The following is a 20,320-nucleotide window of genomic DNA, read 5'->3' on the forward strand; positions in this document are numbered from 1 at the left end:
TTGCCCATTGTAGACTTGAATGAACAAGAAGGATATATGAAATATAATCACGAAGTACATAAGCATGTAAGTGCTAGAATATCACGAATACTAATAATGTTAGAACACAAGCACCAAAGTGCTAAATTCACAAACTCGCTAAGGAATTCCTAATAGCATGCCATCTACATCCATAAGTTCAAAACTTCTCTACAAGGGCTTTAACATTATTATAAATTCAATATTCATCACAAGCACAATCAAGTTTCATAATTTCATTGTCACACATAAATTTTCAACATTTTACAATTTAGTCCTTTTTTACACACATATATTCACATCAACAATGATCATATTCATTTACTACTTCCTTGAATTATTCACATATTTATTAAGTTACTGTAACAACTCGATTTTCAATGGTGTTGAAAAAAGTAGTTTCGGAACCCTATTTTCGTAAACCGGGTCCGTAAATATTAAATTAAAATAATTAAAAAATTGGTATAATAGTTTATTAAAGTTTGGTCCTTTAAATTTTTTTCTATTAATTGTTTAATTAAGGTACAATGACTAAATTGTAAAAGTTTATCGCTATAGGTTTTTAATTGACCAAAGGTCTAGGGGTTTAAATTGTAATTAGCCAAAGTTGTAAAATGGTAATTAAACCATTTTGTAACATAGTTTAGTGCTTGATGTTGATGAATCCACTAACTTTGCTTAAGGTTAATTAATTAAGCTTAAGTTAATTAAACCTAATTAGTTAATACCTAATTATATTATATAAGCTAAAACTAAAGATGAAAGAGCCATTTCATTCCTTCATCTTCTCCATTCGTGAGAGAAGAAAGAAACCCTAAAAAAAGTCAAGGTTTTGTCAACAACTGGTATGTGTAATTAAGTATTTTTCTTGTAATTTTTATGTTTTTTAGGTCATGTGAGCTTGATTTAGCTAGCCCATGTACCAATTTGTAAAATTGTTAAAGTTTTTGAAAATTGTCATTGATGATTGCTTGAAGAAATTGGTGTTCAATTGTTAGATTCTAAGTTTAGATGTGAAAAAGGACTAGATTTTAAAGTGTAATTGTTAGTTTTTGTCAAAAGAACCAAAGTGTAAAAATTGAATATTTGATGTGAAACTTCTATAACTATTGATAGCAGAGATTCCTAAAAGGGTCTATTTGAGATTGGTTTTGAAACTGAAGCTCAAATTTGAAAGTTATGGGAAATTCAGTTTTAGAGACTAAATTGAATAAAATGAAAAATTTAGGGGCATTTGAAAAATGAAATTAGACTAATTCATGCATATAATAGGACGTTATAAAATGTTTGGAATTGATAAATTGAACCAAATTATTATATAGGTCGAGAATTGAACCAAACTGAAGATAATGGGGAAAAGGTAAATTTGTTGATTAGTCCTTAAAGACTTGATCGTTTTTTTTTTTGCTGGGTAAGTTCATATGAAACTTACTGCTTTGCTTCATGTTATAATTTAATTGTAATTATTTTTCTTATTAGTTTATATAAATGTGAATTTGGTGATTTTGGCATCAATTAGACTAAATTGCAAAATATGAAAACTATGGCATTTATGAATAGGTACAAGGTACCAAAATGGATATGGGATGTTTATAAGATTGGTATGACATGTATATACTGTTATAGGGATTGAAATGATATTCTTACAGTAATAATGCTCGTGTGAACTTAGTAAAGGATTAGGGTACATATGGCATGCCATTAGGGTCAAATATGGAAACGATAAGGGATTTACACATGTTTATATAAGATCCAGTATTAGTTGCAGATTCTCAGTTTATATATATTGTTGGTTTATCCTATACCAGTAACCTTGATAGGATGTCACCTTGTATGAGCAACTTTGATCATTGTCAGCTTGTGTGAGCACTATAGTCCCGTGTATCTGAGTTCGATTTATTAAGGTTCTTTTGGGTGAAAACAGTAACCTAATGAAAATGAAATTGTTGAAATAATTTGAACATGAATTTAATTACATATACTTTCAAATGAAATATGAATTGGATGGTACATGATACTAAATTGAATTGTTATATATATATATGATTTGTGTTATAAGTTCTTGATATGTAAGTGAACTAACCTATTGGTTGTATTTGTGGATATGCATATGATAGTATAAAGATGCAAAGGGATGCCATATAGAATGCTAGTGTATTTAAATGTTTAATTTGTTGTAATGTTAAGGTAAATTAAGTAAATTTCATAGGGACTTACTAAGCATTCAATATGCTTACTCCATTGCCTCCCTTTTCCTTGTAAATTACCAACTTGCGCAACATGTCAAGCGGATTAACGAGAAGCTCACACTATTCTGCTATTGATTTGGTAGTTTTTCAATCATTAAATAGTTTGGTTTTTTAGCATGTATATAGGTTTTGGTACATATTTTAATGTATTAAGAACTTGATGAATTAAAGGTTGTTTTGGTGCATGGGATTGAAAAGTGTGATTTGTAAATGGTTGATGTTTAGTTGAAATGGTTTATTTTGCTGAATATGTTTCAAATATGTATGGTGTTGAATGGCTAAGTTGTTAGATGAATAAGTTGAAATTGAACAAGTTGAATTGATATGTTTTGATGCCAAATTGAAGTTATTTTGGATTGGTTGAATTGAAATGGTTTAATGCAATGTTTTGGTATGTGTTTGTGTAACACCCCTAACCCATATCTGTCACCAAATCAGGGTTATAGAGCATTACCAAAATATACAGATCAAATACAGACATTTTTAATATTCATGTCAGAATTTATTCATAAAGTCTCTTATATGAGCCATCGAGACTCAAAACATGCATTAGAATCAAATCGGGACTAAATAGGGTACTCAAAGAATTTTTTCGGGAAACTTCAAAATTTTTCCTAAGTGCAAGGGACACACGCCCGTGTGGCCAGGCCGTGGCCCATGTCTCAAGCTGTGTGGGCATTCGAAATAGGGACACATGGCCATGTCCTAGCCTATGTCCATACCCGTGTAATTCTCTAACTTAGGTCACACAGCCAAATCACACGCCAGTGTGCTAGGCCGTGTGAACATAAAAATTTATGTTAAATAGGTGCAGGGGTCACACAGCTAAGCCACACGCCCTTCTGCAATTGAAGGAAAAATGAAGTAAGAGCATGGTATTGAAGACGTTGCAACATATGTCGGGAAGGCCTCCGTTAATTGTGTACAAACAAAATACGAGTCCAAAGGCAAGGTAAGAAAGGGTTTAGCTAATGAAGATATTAACTCTTCCGGGAACCAGTAACGCGTAAACCATGTCAAACCAAGACCGATCAATATCCGAACGGAACGGATTCGAAATTCTCCTAGAATAGTTTCCGATGCAAAATGAAATTCATATGATATATATATGAGTAATTCAAAGGAGAAATATAAATATTTGATAGGATTCGATTCATTTTAGTAATAAACAAAAACAAATAGCATTGATTATGTATCAAAATTTCGTTACTACATCGAAGGCTTTTTTGTAAATATTCTTACAAAGAAAATAGCATTTCCTATTGATTTTTCCCCTGGACTGGATCTATTCTTCTTTTTAATTATCCGTCGCTACGCTGTTCCCAAGGACTGGCAAAATCAAAATAGTGAAATTCTTGGGTCATCTCAATGGGTTCAGAAACCACACGTTTCTCTGGATCATCATAGCGTACTTCCACATATCCACTCAGAGGAAGGTCTTGTGGATAATATTGAGCATTTTGTTTTAAAATTTAAAGATACAGGGGACACACAACTGAACCATACGCCCATGTGCTAGGCCATGTGTCACATACGGTTGAGACACGCGCCTGTGTCTCTACCCGTGTAGACGAAAATAGACCATTTCCAAGGCCACATTTCTCACCCAATTTGTCTTCCACCTATATTAACACTTAAACATATTCACCAACCAATTCAAGACATTCAAATCAAGCCAAAATCATGCCTTAAACATAACATATTACCAAACTCAACTAATGTGCTCTTAGGCACCTTAATTGACAATTTATTATCATATCTACTTAGTGTTCATATTTACCTAAATAACTAAATGCACAATCAAGCTCAATACTTCTAACATGATAAATCCACTTATATATACATTAAAACATATCAAACATAAGTCATTCAAATGGCTATTATCAATCAAACATTTACATACCAACATTTTGGCTAATTAACCTATACATGCCATTATAACTAAAATGAGTTTACTATTTATACCGAGATGAACCGAGGGATAGTATGATGATGCTCCGACCAACCTCTAACCTTCACGAGCTTTCGAGTACTATAAAACAGGGAAAATAAATCAAAGTAAGCATATAATGCTTAGTAAGTCCGTATAACATGGAATTTAACTTACCATTTAATCACATTAAAGGTAAGCACACAAAACGTATTCCAAACAACTTGGTCAAAAACCTAAACACATATCCTTACCAACATGTTAGTCATGTATTTCATAGATATATCAAGGGACATATATGAGCTCATAACAATAGAATTGCCATATACATATACTTTCCATATCATGGATTCATATAACATGTACAAACTATTTCTATGTATTTCAAATTTATTCAGTAATAATCCATTCTGAATCTATATTATCTCATATCAGAACTTTGCCCGTTGATCCATTTAAAATCTCAAAGGATACAAGGGTAGTACACACAAAGTATACAAAACTATAATCCATCAATTCATATTCGGCAATGCTCATACGAGTACATAAACGGGAAGCTCTCTCTCGAGCCAAATAACAGGAAGCGTATCCGAGCTGTATAATGGGAAGCTCATAAGAGCCATAATTAGGAAGCTCATGCGAGCCAATAACGGGTAGCTCCGAAGAGCCATTAATCAAGAAGCTCCAGATAGCCATATATCGAAAAGTTCAAGCGAGCCATATCGGAAAGCTCCAGAGAGCCATTAATTAGAAAGCTAGAGCCTTTAATCGGGAAGCTCACGAAGAGCCATATATCGGGACGCTCATAAGAGTTGTGGTGTGTATACAACACATGCAGAATCACAACCAATCGAGATACTCCGAAGAGCTATTAACGGGAAGCTCACAAGAACCATATAACAGGAAGCTCGAGAGGGTCATATATCAGGATGCTCATGAGAGCTAATATCAGGATGCTCATGAGCCCCTATACTTTTATTTAATTCTGATTTTGTCCCTAGGCTCGGAAAATGAAATTCATGCAATTTAATCCTTATTCCAAGCCTAGCCAATTTTTACAAATTACAATAATAGTCCATGTATTTCACAAAAATCAAAATTTTTTCATAAATTTTACATCTTTTCAATTTAGTCCATAAATCATAATTCATCAAAATTTCATTTACAAAAGCTGTTTATTTATCAACAACATTTCATTTTCAACCATAAACTTCATAATTCATGCATACTCATGAATGGAAAAACCCTAATACTTTGATAACTTTACAAATTAATCCCCGAATAGCTGGATTAAGCTATTACGATCTCAGAAACATAAAAATTATTGAAAACGGGACAAGAATACATACCTAATTAAGCCAAAATAGCTTGCTTGAGCTCAACAACCATAACTAGGGTTTCCATCACTTTAATTTGGGAAAGATGATATAAAATGATGATATTTTCTTATTTAATTAAAATATCATTTTTTATTATTTCATCTTTCCAATTTAGTTCTTTTCTTTATTTAATTTCCCATGGATGAATCATCATACTTATCTACTAACTCCTCTTAATGGTCTATTTTCCATATAAGGACCTCCAATTTTGAAATCTATAGCTATTTGATACCTATAGCTACTAGAACTCAATTTTTGCATTTTATGCAATTTGGTCCTTTTATCAATTAAACATGTAATCGGTAAATTTTTCTTATCAAAATTTTTATACGATATTCCTATCATACAGTATACAATAAATAATTTTAAAATAAATTTTCTTCCAGACTCGAATTTGTGGTCCCAAACCACTGTTCCAATTTCATTAAAAACGGGCTGTTACAGTTTGGGTTGTTTTTGTGCAGGTAATGTTAAGTATATATACACAAGTTTTTAACTTGTGTAGTGACATTGAAATAGGTATCAAATGGCTTAAATTTTACCAAAACTAGAGTCCATGTCCCGATGAGCAATCTTCCTCATTGCAACGTTGGCAAATAGTGAGTCACATAGCAACGTTGAGTGACCTAAGGTCACGACATGAAAATTTATTTGGCAATGTCACTACGTGGAGAAAGTGATGTCATGAAATCGACCCTAAACTTTTAAAACTTTTCAATTTGGTCTTATTTCATGCTCGGTCAACAAAAGAGCTTTGTAAGCTCCATTAATGCTCAGATTTAATTGTGTAGCATGATGTGAATGTGTTTATGATATGATTGATTATTTGAATGATTTATTTACAGTGTATTTAACGGTACTTGCTCCAACAATGGATGTGGCTTCCCCTAGCTTGGACCCGACGATCAAGTCGGGCAAGGGCTGTTACATTTAGTAGTATTAGAGCTACGATTTATTTGATTATAGAACTAAAACGTAGCGCGTGTTGAGTCTAGAAATACATGCCACAATAACCTATGATAGTGTAATGCCTTCTAATCCGAATTAACTTTGTTTTCTTATATAGAAAAACCATGTCGGTCAAATCAAATCGTGTCAAATAAGATGAAGCTGGTAGAAATGTTCCTGCTTTTGATCAGGGAGCTGCTCATAGTGTACCTGTTCCACAAGGGCCAGAGAGTGAGGCAAGATACGCCTTCTTCCAAATAATGAACCAATGGTTCACCCAATTTATAGGAGCTATCCCTTCAGCTCTATAACCCCAAATACATCATATTTCCCCGATTTTACCTCCTATGGCACCCTTTCATCCTCAAAACCCTAACACGATAAATGTTAATTAACCCTCAATTGATAAAATTCAGAGGCAAAAAGGATGATGATCCAACAAAAGCTAAATATTGGCTGGAAAATACTCTGAAGGTTTTGGACGAAATGATATGTACTTTAGAAAATAGTTTGAAATGTGTTGTATCATTATTGAAAGAATAAGCATACTAGTGGTGGACGACTCTGATATCTATAGTTTCGAAAGACCGAATAACTGAGATTTCTTCGAAACCGAATTCGAAAAGAAATATGTTATTTGGTTGTATCTCAAAAAGAAAGAGATAGAGTTTATGAAACTGAAATAAGGTGACATGTTTGTGGCTGAGTACGAACTAGAATTCACTCGTCTCAGTAAGTATGCCAGAGAGATTATGCCTACAAAACCTTAAATATGTACCCATTTTAAGTAAGGACTGAACAAAGATATGCGTATGTTGGTGGGAGCCCTAGAATTAAAAGAATTTATTGTTCTGAATAAACGGGCTCAGAAAATAAAAGAAATGTGAAATGAAAATAAGCAGGCTAAGTCAAAGAGCTGAGATACTGGGAAACATGGCATGGCTAGATCTTTTTCGACTCCTCTGTCCAAACAGATGAGAGATTTCAGAAGTTAATCATTCGCTCCTACAAGAAATCCAAGAAGAGACATGTCTAGACAGAGTTATATGATACTTCATACTACGCCAGCGGCTAGTATTAGCAGCGCTCGGAACATGGATAAAACCAATTTTCAAGCATTGCGAAAAAAATCATTTCGAAGAATGTAGACTAAGAAAATGAGCCTATTTAAGCTGTGGTTCTACTGGTCATTTCCTAAAAGATTGTCCAAACAAAGTTGAGACTATTTTAGATCAAGTTACAAAACAAGTGACAGCTCCACAGAGAGGTGGAAGACCAGGAACTGATGGTAATGCTGGAGCTAGCCGAGGTGGAACCAAATATACGACAATGAGGTCACAAGCTCGTGCACCTACCAAAGCTTATACTATACGGGCTAGAGATGAGGCTATTGCTCTTGATGTCATTACTGGTACATTTTCTCTTTTTGATATTACTATACATGCTTTGATTGATCATGGATCAACACATTCTTACATATGCACCGCATTAGTAACTGAAAGAAATATTCTAGTAGAATTGACAGAATTTGATGTTAGAGTAACAAACTCGTTAGGTCTGTGTGTCATTGTCAATAAAATATGTAAAGATTGTCCACTAAAAATCCGGGGCCGTGATTTTCTTATTAATTTTATGTTGTTGTTATTTAATGAGTTTGATATTATTCTCAATATGGATTGGCTAACTCAACATGATGTTGTAGTCAACTGTAGACAAAAAAAATATTATTGAGATACTAGGATAATTGATAAATGTTGAGGCAAACAGATCTGATTGTTCTACCAATATTATATCAGTAATATCTGCTCGAGAACTGATTAGAAAATATTGTAAAGCGTATCTAGCCTACATTTTAAATACCAGAGTACCAAGACCAAAGATAGAACAAGATTTGATAATTAAAGAATTCATTGATATGTTTCTTGAAGAATTACCAGATTTAACGCCTGAGAGAGAAGTTGAATTTATTATTGAAGTAGCATCATGAACTACTATGATCTCTATAACACCATATAGAATTACTCCAACGGGATTAAAAGTATTGAAGGCTTAGTTGCAGGAATTGTTGGACCAGAGATTTATTTGACCGAGTGTGTCACCTTGGAGTGATCTGGTTATTAATATAATTATGAACATGGGCCTTCAAATCCCCCTCTTCAATGTTGAGCATTCCACTCTTACTTGCTATAATTGTTAAGGTTTGGTGCACACCTCCAAACATTGTTCAAACCTTAAATACAACTATACAACAACTACACCAATTACAACTCCAAAATTGACAAACAATTATACCGCATCTCCCACTCCACCAACCAAACCATGGGCCATTAACACTGGAGCAACAAATCACATGAATTTTGAACTAGAAAATTTAGGCATTCACTCTGAATATTCAAACACTAACAAAGTGGAATTCACCAATGGTAAAAGCTTACCCATTGCTCACATTGGTTCCATTAATATTTCTTTCAATTCTTGAATTCTTTTGTTAAATAATATGTTTTATGTTGCAAATCCAACACAATTTTGTTTTCTATTCATTAATTCATCAGTTCTAATGACGTCGCTATTAGATTTTTCTCTTTTTTTTCTTTTTTTGTAATTAAAGACCACAAAACAATGCAACTACTCCATCATGGATACGTTAAAGATTTATCATTACATTGATTTCCATGTTGTGGTACATTAAAGTCAGTAACAAAAATTTTGAAACATAAGAGGTGTAACACCCTAAACCTGCCCTAGAAGTTTAAACCGAATCCCGGAGGTCACATTGATCACCGAAGTGATCGTAGAAAAAAATTATAAAACATATTGTCTCAATTCCACTACGACATTTTAAAGTTTAACAAACCGAAAATAATTAAACGTTGGCTTCTAATCAAAAATGTTATAGTTAAGTTTAATAAATAACCAAAATAAATTGTGCGATTAAAAAATTTCCAAACAGATCTTGTACCATAGTTTTTATACAACCCTACAAATCTAAACGGTAAAACAAAATGAAAACTAAAAAGATAACTGATAAATTAGCTTCCACCGAGACTGTCCGAGACCTCCGCGTACTGAGTCCAACAGCAGAAAATGGAAGTGTACCTGCAAGGGGAACATTAAAGGGGGGTGAGCTACATGAGCTCAGTGTGAGTTCAAAATGATTAAAAATAGATTTCAAAAGAGAACATCAAATAGCAGTTCAAAACAAAACATACTTACAGATGTAAGCAGAAACAGATACCAAACACGGAACCAAAGCCCCAAGAAGCAATTAGAACAAAGCACACCAAGTACACACAAAACACTTAACACGTGTTGTTCAGAGAACAGAAAAAAGTTAGATAATCTTACACCCAAACAAATTCACATGAATGCAGTCAAGTACCAAAAGCCACCCATCCAACCATTACACCTCTCCGTCCCCCAATCACACCCCAAAAGAGCTAATAAAGCTCATCCAACCAATCACACCAACTAAGGCCTCGAAAGGCCCATCCAACCCTACACTCTAAGAATGTGGACTAAGCTGCTCAGAATATAATACGCAGCAGGGCTAGCATATATGCAATACAGTGCAACGCGGTAGTCCGTTGTATAGTCACATTGCAGTTTAATCTGCCAAATCAAATAACGGTACGCAGCAAGCTGACGTACCTACGGTATAGTCGGTAAACGACTGTACACAAAAATTACAGTAGAACTGTCAAATCATATCAGAATCAGTCTCCTTTCTCTTAACAACCAACCCCAAAAATTTTACTTTATGCAAGTGTATGTATGCATTCAATCCCACAGAAACAATGATCATGTCAACAGTAATCAGACAAATTCAGATATGCACACACACCCAACAAACTAGGTCCAGAATTAGACATCACCCACAATAGTCACAATTAACCCATAAGCCGAAGCCCAGATCAGAATCCTAGCAACCCTCACTAAAAACTAGCTAAGGGTCGGAACACACAGAATCTTAATTAAAAAAACATACACTAATACCAAAATTAGTGACTTAGAGCCACACGGCTTTGTGGAAAAACCTAGGGGACTTGGTTATTTTGTTATGTGTCATAATTAATTTGGCCTAAAATATTGACCTATATTATTTGATAGTTCATTTTGTATAAGGCCATTGATGTGGGCTATTATTGGTTAATTTGTATGTTTATGATAATGCCATTTGTGTGTTGATAAATTTGGTATAAGTGTGTAAATGTTTTGGATAGAAAAAAGCTTAGTAAATAACCTAACTTTCATCCACACAGCTGGCCACACGGCCATGTGCTCAGGGCATGTGCCCTTATTTTTCAAGGAATTTTTCAAAGTTTTCAAAAGTTTTTGGTTTGGTCCCGAACCACTTTCAAATTATGTATTGGGCCTCGTGGGCCCGTATAAAGAACGATATTCATATGATTGGATGAATATGATTTGGACCAAATTTTATGACTCGGTTTTGTATGATTGGTTATGTTTAAGTCCAATAATGCCTCGTACTCTGTCTCGAAGTCGGACACCGGTAAAGGGTGCTACATTTAGTGGTATCAGAGCTATGATTTAGTCGATTCTCGGACTAACATAACGTATGTGAGTCTAGCTATACATGCCATATTACTACTCGTGATAGTGTGATATCTCTCGACTCTGACGAAATTATATTGTTAAGACAGAGATGACTTCCAACCGGGCTATTTTTTGATAATGCTGATAATGATATTGAAATGATTGAAATGTGCTTATGATGTGTCGAAATTTGGAAAGGTATGAATAGAAGTTCATGATATGCATGTACTAATATACAAAATGAGATAACCACAAGTTGAGAAATGTGAAAAGTGGAATGAAATGAAAGTTTATATGGTGATAAGCCCATCCGTGTTTGTTTGGCATGCATATGATGTTATGTGCCCAACATATTTGACTAAGTGAATACGATAAGTAAATTTACTCAAATTGACGGAATGTGTGTTTATGTACACTTTTTTGAATAAGATAATCGAAAAAGTTCGTGTAACATGACTATGTATGTTAAGTTGCTTGAAGAGAATTATGTAATTGTGATGATATGATGTTAGTGGTGAATGCTAAGTCATATGTGTGTACTTATGAGAGTCAAATTAGAGGCTTTACGACCTCACCCCCTTACCAGTGTTGCTTTTATAATGAAAATTCATAAGAATTATGTTGAATAAGTTCACAAGTGTGAAACCAAAGAGTACAGTGGTGAAATAATTAGTAATACATACAGAGATAAGAATAGTTTGGAAAGTGGAAACAATTTTGGAAGGATATCAGATTGTTCTAAAGATTATTCAAATTAAGCAATGTCACAGTTAAAGAAAAAGTTAATCTCGGCTAATCGACTTATTCAGCTATGATGCCTAGACTATGTGTTTGCTGAAAATTTTCCCGAATTGGTTTTCGCTAGTGAATGGAATGATGCGAGGTTCATGATGACCAAATTAGTCAGAAAAATGATAATTGAGTACTAAAGATATTTTTGTGTGACAGTTACAGTTGAAATGAATATGATGGTTTTTTTTGGGTATTCTATATATTCTTTTATCCTTAGAGATATGTGTGTGATTGTTTATTTTCTGGTGAAATTCTTATCGTGTGAAAATGTTAGCTGACTATAATGTTAGACGAAAGTTTTGTTGGTCTAGTTGGTTCATGATTGGCATTTTTTTATCTCTTCGGAATTCTATTCTGATATGTTAGAATGAAGTTGATGGTAAAAATTTATGTGAGACTAATCTTATGTTTCTACTGATTATGGTTTTGTTTTATATATATGGAAAATATATTATTTCTATTATGATGGAAGTCCAGAGTCGGTAAGCAGTATTTTTCTTCTAGCTTTCTCTGGAAATTATCAAGATCTTTATTATCTTCTTGTGAGTTATATTCTTGGACTTCTGCTATGGTATCGTATCTTGGATTTCCTTATCTTGGTTTTTCTATCATTCTTATTTCGTGAATTATCAACCATGGCTTATCTTTAAAGTGTGTTCTTCAGCTTGTAATAATTATGTCTATTATGATTATGCTTCTATGTAACACCCCAAACCCGGCCCAGACGTTACGGCCGAATCCGGTGTGTGACATTGAAGCGTTACTGTATAGGTCATGTCTTAACTAAAATCTTTCTTAGTGATTTAAAGGGTATTTTCGTTATAGATTAAAGTGAATGGAAGCTGTGCACCAGGTAGGATGCCGAAAAAAGAGGAGGTGAGTCTATTAGACTGCTTAAGTACCAAGCTCTCCACCGATCCACTCCTAGACATGCACACAACCATTGCCACACTTTAACTGAATGATTGTTCAGGAAAAACCATTTCATTTTAAGCCTTTGAAAACACTTATTAATTTTTTAAAACGTTTTCATTTCGGAAGCTTTGCCTTGTTTCACAATATTTTGAAATCAGGTAATCCCTTTTAAAAATGCGCCCTAGAGCTATTCAATTTCAAACATTTAAATCCATATCATGCCTAATCTAATAATCATACTAAAGCATTTAAAAATAATTAAAGCGGCCTTATTACAACTTAAAACCCAAAGCAATTAAAGTAAATGAAACTAATCCAGTCATAAGAAGAAAATTGAGCTTGCAAAACATGTGGCCACTCCGAATCCCTCTCAGCTCCAAGTCCACTATGGTTAGGGGTTACCTGCACTGATAAAATTAAGGGGGGAGTTTGAAAAACTTAGTGTGTAAAATAACCCAACCATAGTCCAGATCAGTTCAAACCACAGAAACAGATTAAGTTAGGCCTTAGCCCTATACAAAATTCAGAATGAAGCCCATAGGCCCATAACAGAAACAGAACAAATATATCTTGTATGCAGAAAACCCAACCCATATCCATCCGTATACACCTCCGTGCCAACCTTACACCATGTGGGGAGATTACTCGACGCACCCATCTGCTACACATCACAAAATTTGCAGCATGGCTGCTAGAACAGATATTGTGACAGAGCCACCAGAAACAGATATTTGTGGCAGAGCCACCAGAATGCTTCCTCCATTAATATAACCCATATCTCATGCAACAGATATACATGTCATGGCATACAACAAACAGAATCAGAATATCATGCATTTCAATCAAAATTAACCCTAGGGGTATAATGGTAATTTTGCACCTAGGGGTATAATGGTAATTTTCATACTTAGGGGTATTTTAGTAAATTTAACTATTTTAGGGTTTACACTCATATTACAGCCATTAACACATTAACAGAAACACTTACTAAGCATTTTTACCGAATTGGGCCCGTTAGACCATTAACCCGATTTCGGCCCATTAAGCCCAAATATACCGAAGTGCATGAAATTACGCACTCTATAATCATACCACTTGTGGTTACCAAAATTAACAACCAAACCATCTCACGAGCGCTCACACGCTTGCAAGTTCACATAATGCCAGCTTTTCGGCATTTCGGCTTTATGGCTTTTACCGATCTAGTCTATGAGTGGGTGTCGTTTACACACCTAATTTGCTACAACTTCTATCGAAATCTCCCACGATATCCTACAATCGTCACTAGACATATCAGATCCAAAATACAATGGCAACCATCATAAACTTACTTACCATAATCGGCCATCAATACCTATAACCCTTGAGATCCTACCTTTGCCAAAACTAGAGACTAGATCTAGATCTAGTCATTCCACTTGCCCAAGCCTTCGATCAGTAGCCTCTAGATCACACTAACACCAAAACAAATCAATTGTTACAACCCTTAGAACCTTAAGCTCCAATCGACAGCCTCCCTATGCCTTTAGGGATTTTGGCTTTTCTAAAACCCAAAATAAAGAATAGATTTGAGTACCTACCTCAGGTTCTTTCAACCAAAACAATTCTACTTCAGTTTCTACTCAGATCTGATGCATATCCAGCCCTTAAACACTAGCAGAAATCGAACCTTAGAGATCTAAAGATTCGACTAGACGTCCCTAAAAACAATGGTGTTTTCGGCTTTTGGAACTGTGAAGAGGAAGATGATTTGGTATGGTGGCTTTTTGCAATGGTATTGCCGATAGGGATTGAAGTTCAGAGGATGTAAAAATTGGCCAAAAGAGATGAATAAAATAGGAGGATTTTGACTAGAAGAAATCGGCACAAGAAACAACTTTCGAGATTTCGACTTTTATGGCAATCGGCTATAGAGGTTTAGAAAAGAATGGGAATGAAAGAGGAGATGAGTAGAATGGTAGGAATGTTTCGGCCAGAGAAAAAAAGAAGGAGAAAAATAAAATAGAAGAAGTGAGGAGAAGAGAAGGAAGAATTCAGCACTTAGGAGATCTAACTCTGCGTTTTTCGGCTTTTTGCGACAATGAGAAGAGAATAGAATAAAAGTGAAGGCTCTAGGTGGCTAACCCTAATTCGGAAAAACAAAAAGAAAATAAAGCTTGCCCTAACGGCCATTTAGACCCACGGTCCAACCTTCCTAAAGCCCTAGCCGAATTTCCACTTAAGCTCTATCACATGCCCGGCACATGTACACAAAAATAAAAGTAACAACACGCTTACCTTGTGACTTGAACTCTGGCTTCCCCTAATCATCCACACATCACTCCCCAAACCCCTAAGTGGCGCCACATGCCACTTTACCACAGATCTTTTCGTGTCCTATTTTTACCACCTCAATTTTAAAAGCCCATATCGCCAGAACACTCTCTCTCCAAAATTAAAATTCAAGAATTGCCTTGAACTACATTTACTCTTAGGCCTTTTAAAGGCCCACCAACATACTCAGACCTACACCAGACAGTCGAAACACACTATTTCTAAAATTCATTGAAAATTACAGAAATCCCAAAATTCTCAAAAATTGAGGCGTTACATTCTAGTTCGATCATAGAAACGTGGTGATTCTGGTATCTGGATTTCTCTAATTTTCGTGTAAGAAATTGACATCGACAAAGGTATAAGTGGTAAAATCACAAGGTTCAATTTGTATGATGGATTTCTTTTCTCAGGTAAGTTAATTAAAGTCAATGCATTCAATTTGGATGCGTTTGTTTATTTGATCTAATACAATTGTAAAGATCTTGATTAGCATGATAAGAGAATTTTGAAAGATTGTGTGTTTGAGTTGTTTTAATAGCATGAAGAAAGGAGCATTTTGTTATGTTATTATTTGATAGTCTAAATCGACTCGGTTGTTTTTTTTATCAGAGTGAGCTGGTCAGTTGAAATGTGATTTGAGCTATATGTAGTTAAAGTATCCTCAATTATGGTAATAAATTTTATGCATTCACGAGTATATCGATAGACAGTCTGAATGAAGGATTAATATTTTAGAGAGTATAATACCGAGATATACCTATTAGATTTGTTTTAATCTGATGATGTTATTATGAGTTAAAGTTGTTCTGAATGATATGGTTATCACATTTATGAAAATTTAGATGGTCTGCGCATGTTAGCCAGTTGAAAACAATTGAAGATATTATTAACCGAAGCTCTGGTTCTGAGTTCAGTTTGAATTGAGTAATGAATTTATGATTTTTCAGTGATGCACTATTGAGCGGATTGGAATGTGTTTTATTACTAGAATGTAAAGTGATGGTTCATGTTTTCATACGGTTAATGTCACATTAAAAAGAACTGTTCGACCAGTGATTTAGAAACGATCACTTTTAAATCTGTATTGAGAATTTTGTGATATCGTTTATTCGACGAAAGGTGTCACATGTTCCCTGATTTCAAGAATTAAAGCATCGAATGTCATAGAAAGATCTAAAGTTAAAATAGTATTAAAAACTTGAGCTATTGAAAGATCACGAGTAATTATTGTTTAATCTCTGGGAAAGCAGATATAGTTACATTTGTTGAATGGAAAATTCTTTGTTTATTTTGTAAGTGGGTTACACGATTGATCTTAATTGATGATGATCTGATTTTAGCTATAGATTAAAAGCTAAAGCGATGTTTTCATTACAAGATTGAGAATCTCATAAATGTGTTAACGAATGGTACGCTAAAAAAGTTCAGTATGAGTCGATTTTTTATTCTAAATTTTAGGTCTCACCTAATGACTGATGTTATTATTCTAAGATAGAAATTGCGTGCAGATGAATTCAGAGCTTATGCAGGAAATTTTTGTACGAGGCTCAGCAGTAGCTCGTTGGTTCATTCTGGGAGTAATAAAAATGTGTAGTTAATTGAAATAGATGTTTTGGTGATTGGGTTTCTCATTTGACAGATCGGCCGAGTTATATGTTTCTGAGATTGTTAGTTCTCATAGAGTGTCAGTCCCCACTATTTTGGATTGAGATCCGAGGATTATATCCCAATTTTGGAAAAAGCTACATGAAATTATGAGTACGCAGTTGCATCTTCGCACAGTAATACATCTGTAAATCGGTGGTAAGTTTGAAAGAGTAATTCAAAACTTTTACGATATGCTCCGACACTATGTGTTAAAGTTCAATGTGATTAGAAGCAGTTGATATGATTTGTGATTCTGGGAAATTAGTGGAAGTAAATCATGAATGTTAAAAGCAATTTCTTCTGGTAAGATTTTCGGGGACAAAAATCCCTAAGGAGGGAGAGTTGTAACAGCCCGATTTTAGGCATAGTCGGAACAGTGGTTTCAGGACCACATATTCGACGAGGAAAAAAATTATTTTTATTATATTTTTATGGTCTATGGTTTCATGGAATAATTTCGTGAAAATTTCGTTCAAAAATTTTGACGTTTGGGCACTCAATTTAGTCAAAATGACTAAATCGTAAAAAGTGAAAAACTTGAGTTCTTGAAGCTAGAGGTGTCTAATTGCTATGAAATTTTAAATTTGAGGTCCTTAAATGGTAATTAAACCATTGGTTAATTTTTTGGACAAAAATGGACATGAAATAGGTGAAATAGAATATTTTTAAGTTAGGGGCATTTTGGTCATTTAGTAATTAAAATGAATTAAAAACAAAATTAAAAGCCAATTTTTGTCCATCTTCAACCCCATGGCTGAATTTCACAAGGGGAAACCATGGCTAGAGTTTTTCAAGCTTCCAAACTCGATTATCAAGAAAGACGAGGAATTGATCTTGATCGGGGAAAAGAAAAGGTTGTGGACTAAATTGCAAATTCGTCATATTTTGCACTTAGTGTCACCAAGATAGCTCGGGGTACGGAGATCGCCAGATATCCATCCACACTATCAACACTCTTTTGGTATTTTGAAAGTAATATTTTGAATTATGGCATGTATAGGGGACTTGGTTATTTTGTTATGTGTCATAATTGATTTGGCCTAAAATGTTGGCCTATGTTATTTGATAGTTCATTTTGTATAAGGCCATTGATGTTGGCTATTATTGGTTAAGTTGTATGTTTATGATAATGCTATATTGTTTATTGATAAATTTGGTATAAGTGTGTAAATGTTTTGGATAAAAAAAGGCTTGGTAAATAGCCTAACTTTAATTCACATGGCCATGTGATCAGGGCGTGTGCCCTTGTTTTTCAAGAAATTTTTCAAAGTTTTCAAAAGTTCTTGGTTTGGTCCCAAACCACTTTCAAAGTATGTATTGGGCCTCGTGGGGGCTCGTACAAGGGACGATATGCATGTGATTGGATGAATTTGATTTGGACTAAATTTTATGACTCGATTTTGTATAATTGGTTATGTTTAAGTCCGGTAATGCCTCGTACCCTGTCCTGGCATCGAACACAAGTAAGGGGTCTTACTTTTTCGATCACTATAATAACCTTCAATCATGTCACTTCAAAAACCAACTATAATGCACTACATTTCAAAAAATTACAAACAACACGAGCCTAACTTGCCTAACTACCAAACACACAAAAAGATCACTGAATTCCATAGGAAATCAACAATTTCACAAATAAAAATAAAAGAGTTTCGAATCACACACCTAATTCACGATCAAAGACATCCGAACACCGATTTGACGATAAGCAAACGACTCTCCAAAAACCACAAGAAACACCATTTTTAAAAAGAAAATGTAGAAGAACCAAAAACCAAAAAGAAAAGCAAAAAGAAGAAGAAAGAACGTGAACTTCCCAAAAAAATAAAAAAAATAAAACTAATAATTATATTCTAAAATTAAAACAAGTCCACTATAATCAATATAAAAATACATCACCCAAAATACACACACAAAAACTCGAACCCAAAACTCAGAGGTTCACTAACACTCACTCAACCACTAGACCAGCAGGCTCATTCTATCACTTAAACATGCAAACTAATCCAAGTGCGCGACCTACTCACTGACCCTTACTTAGAATCTCAAACTTCTAACCCCAAAAACTGGGGTGTTACAAGAGGCTTGTATCAGTAAAAGACCTCTAGGTTCTGGTACATGTACCTAATCAGTTTAATGCTTCGATACTTTGTGGCTTGGAGATAAATGACTAAATTTTGTCATATGCATGGATACCTAGATTCTAGGCAACAATGCCTAGCTCTCACTTTGTGTATTTTGGGCCCCAAATATCATTCCAATGCCCATTTATGTTTGATTCACATCCAAGGCTCCTTACTAACATCTGTTATCTCTATAATTTCTATTTGAACATGTTTTATGTGAAATTATTGAACATTGATTCGTTGTTTTGATTGTTTTTGCAACCAATGTGTCTTCCTATATCTGATCTTTGTTTGGATCGAGTGTAGAGTGTTACATGTGCACATGTAGATATTAGGGTCTAAAAAGGATCCCATGCACACATGTTGTGTGTGATATTGTATAGGTATGAGATATTATAGGTTATATAATTAAAGCTTACAAAAATATATATAATGTTTCTTGTACAACTCTATACTTCCCTCTATTCTTAATGACTAGTTCCGAAAGGATTTAAGAATGGGGCTTATGAATCCTCCATTGAAAAGGAAACTCTTTGAAAGAATAAAGTGTAAAGGAAAAATAGATAAAGGTGAAAAATATAATGAAAGTAAGTTGTCAGAAAAAAGGGTGAAGATGAGCAGCAGAGAATGTGGCCAAGTTTGACACAATAGCAGTACTTGTCTTCAAAAAAGTCAACTTGAAGTAAGCTTTGTTCTTGTCATTTTATTTAAAAAACTTATAATTTTTTCCATGTACTAATATATAGTTGACTTCACTACGCGCAACCAAAAAGAACTCAAGATGATTCAATAATTAATCAATCTTGCACATAATAGTTAACAGTTAAGGTAGTTTCTTTCTATATTTTGTTTAATGGTTTAGGAATGACATTCAATTTTTTTTTTTTGGAACAGAAAAATGAAGAAGAACTAAGGTATTATCCATCTCAAGTTGCATCCTAACCTTCTCCTACAGTAGCAACCAATGTAGTATCCTTATCACAATGAGAGCAGTAACAAGGCACCAACAACAAGTTGCACCTACAACTAGATTAGAAAGGTAATAGCCTCTAGGGCACCAGCAACAAGGTAGTAGCCAGGGCTTAGGTGACTACCTCTCAACCTCCCAAACAACAACCAAATAAGCATGTTGCAATTAAACTAAGAGAGAGAACACTCATGCAAGGCTTGGGAATGTACAAAAAAAAAAAGGTTTGCAAATCTTTAATGTAAGGAACTTGAAATGTTATATTGTCTATTCTAATGTGTTTAATTTGTTAACAAGCTAATTTATTCATTTTACAAGTTAGAAAACAAGGATAAATATCAGTTTCAAGGCCTCTCACCAAGCAAAAAAGTTATAAAAAGAGCTCAGCATACTTCAACAACTTCTGTCCATCCTACAAAAATAATTAATACCTCACACCAAGAACCAACTAGTGTGCCTCTTCAGCAACCACCTCAAAC

The sequence above is a fragment of the Gossypium hirsutum genome, chromosome A12, assembly GCF_007990345.1.
Source record: "Gossypium hirsutum isolate 1008001.06 chromosome A12, Gossypium_hirsutum_v2.1, whole genome shotgun sequence".
Lineage (NCBI taxonomy): Eukaryota > Viridiplantae > Streptophyta > Magnoliopsida > Malvales > Malvaceae > Gossypium > Gossypium hirsutum.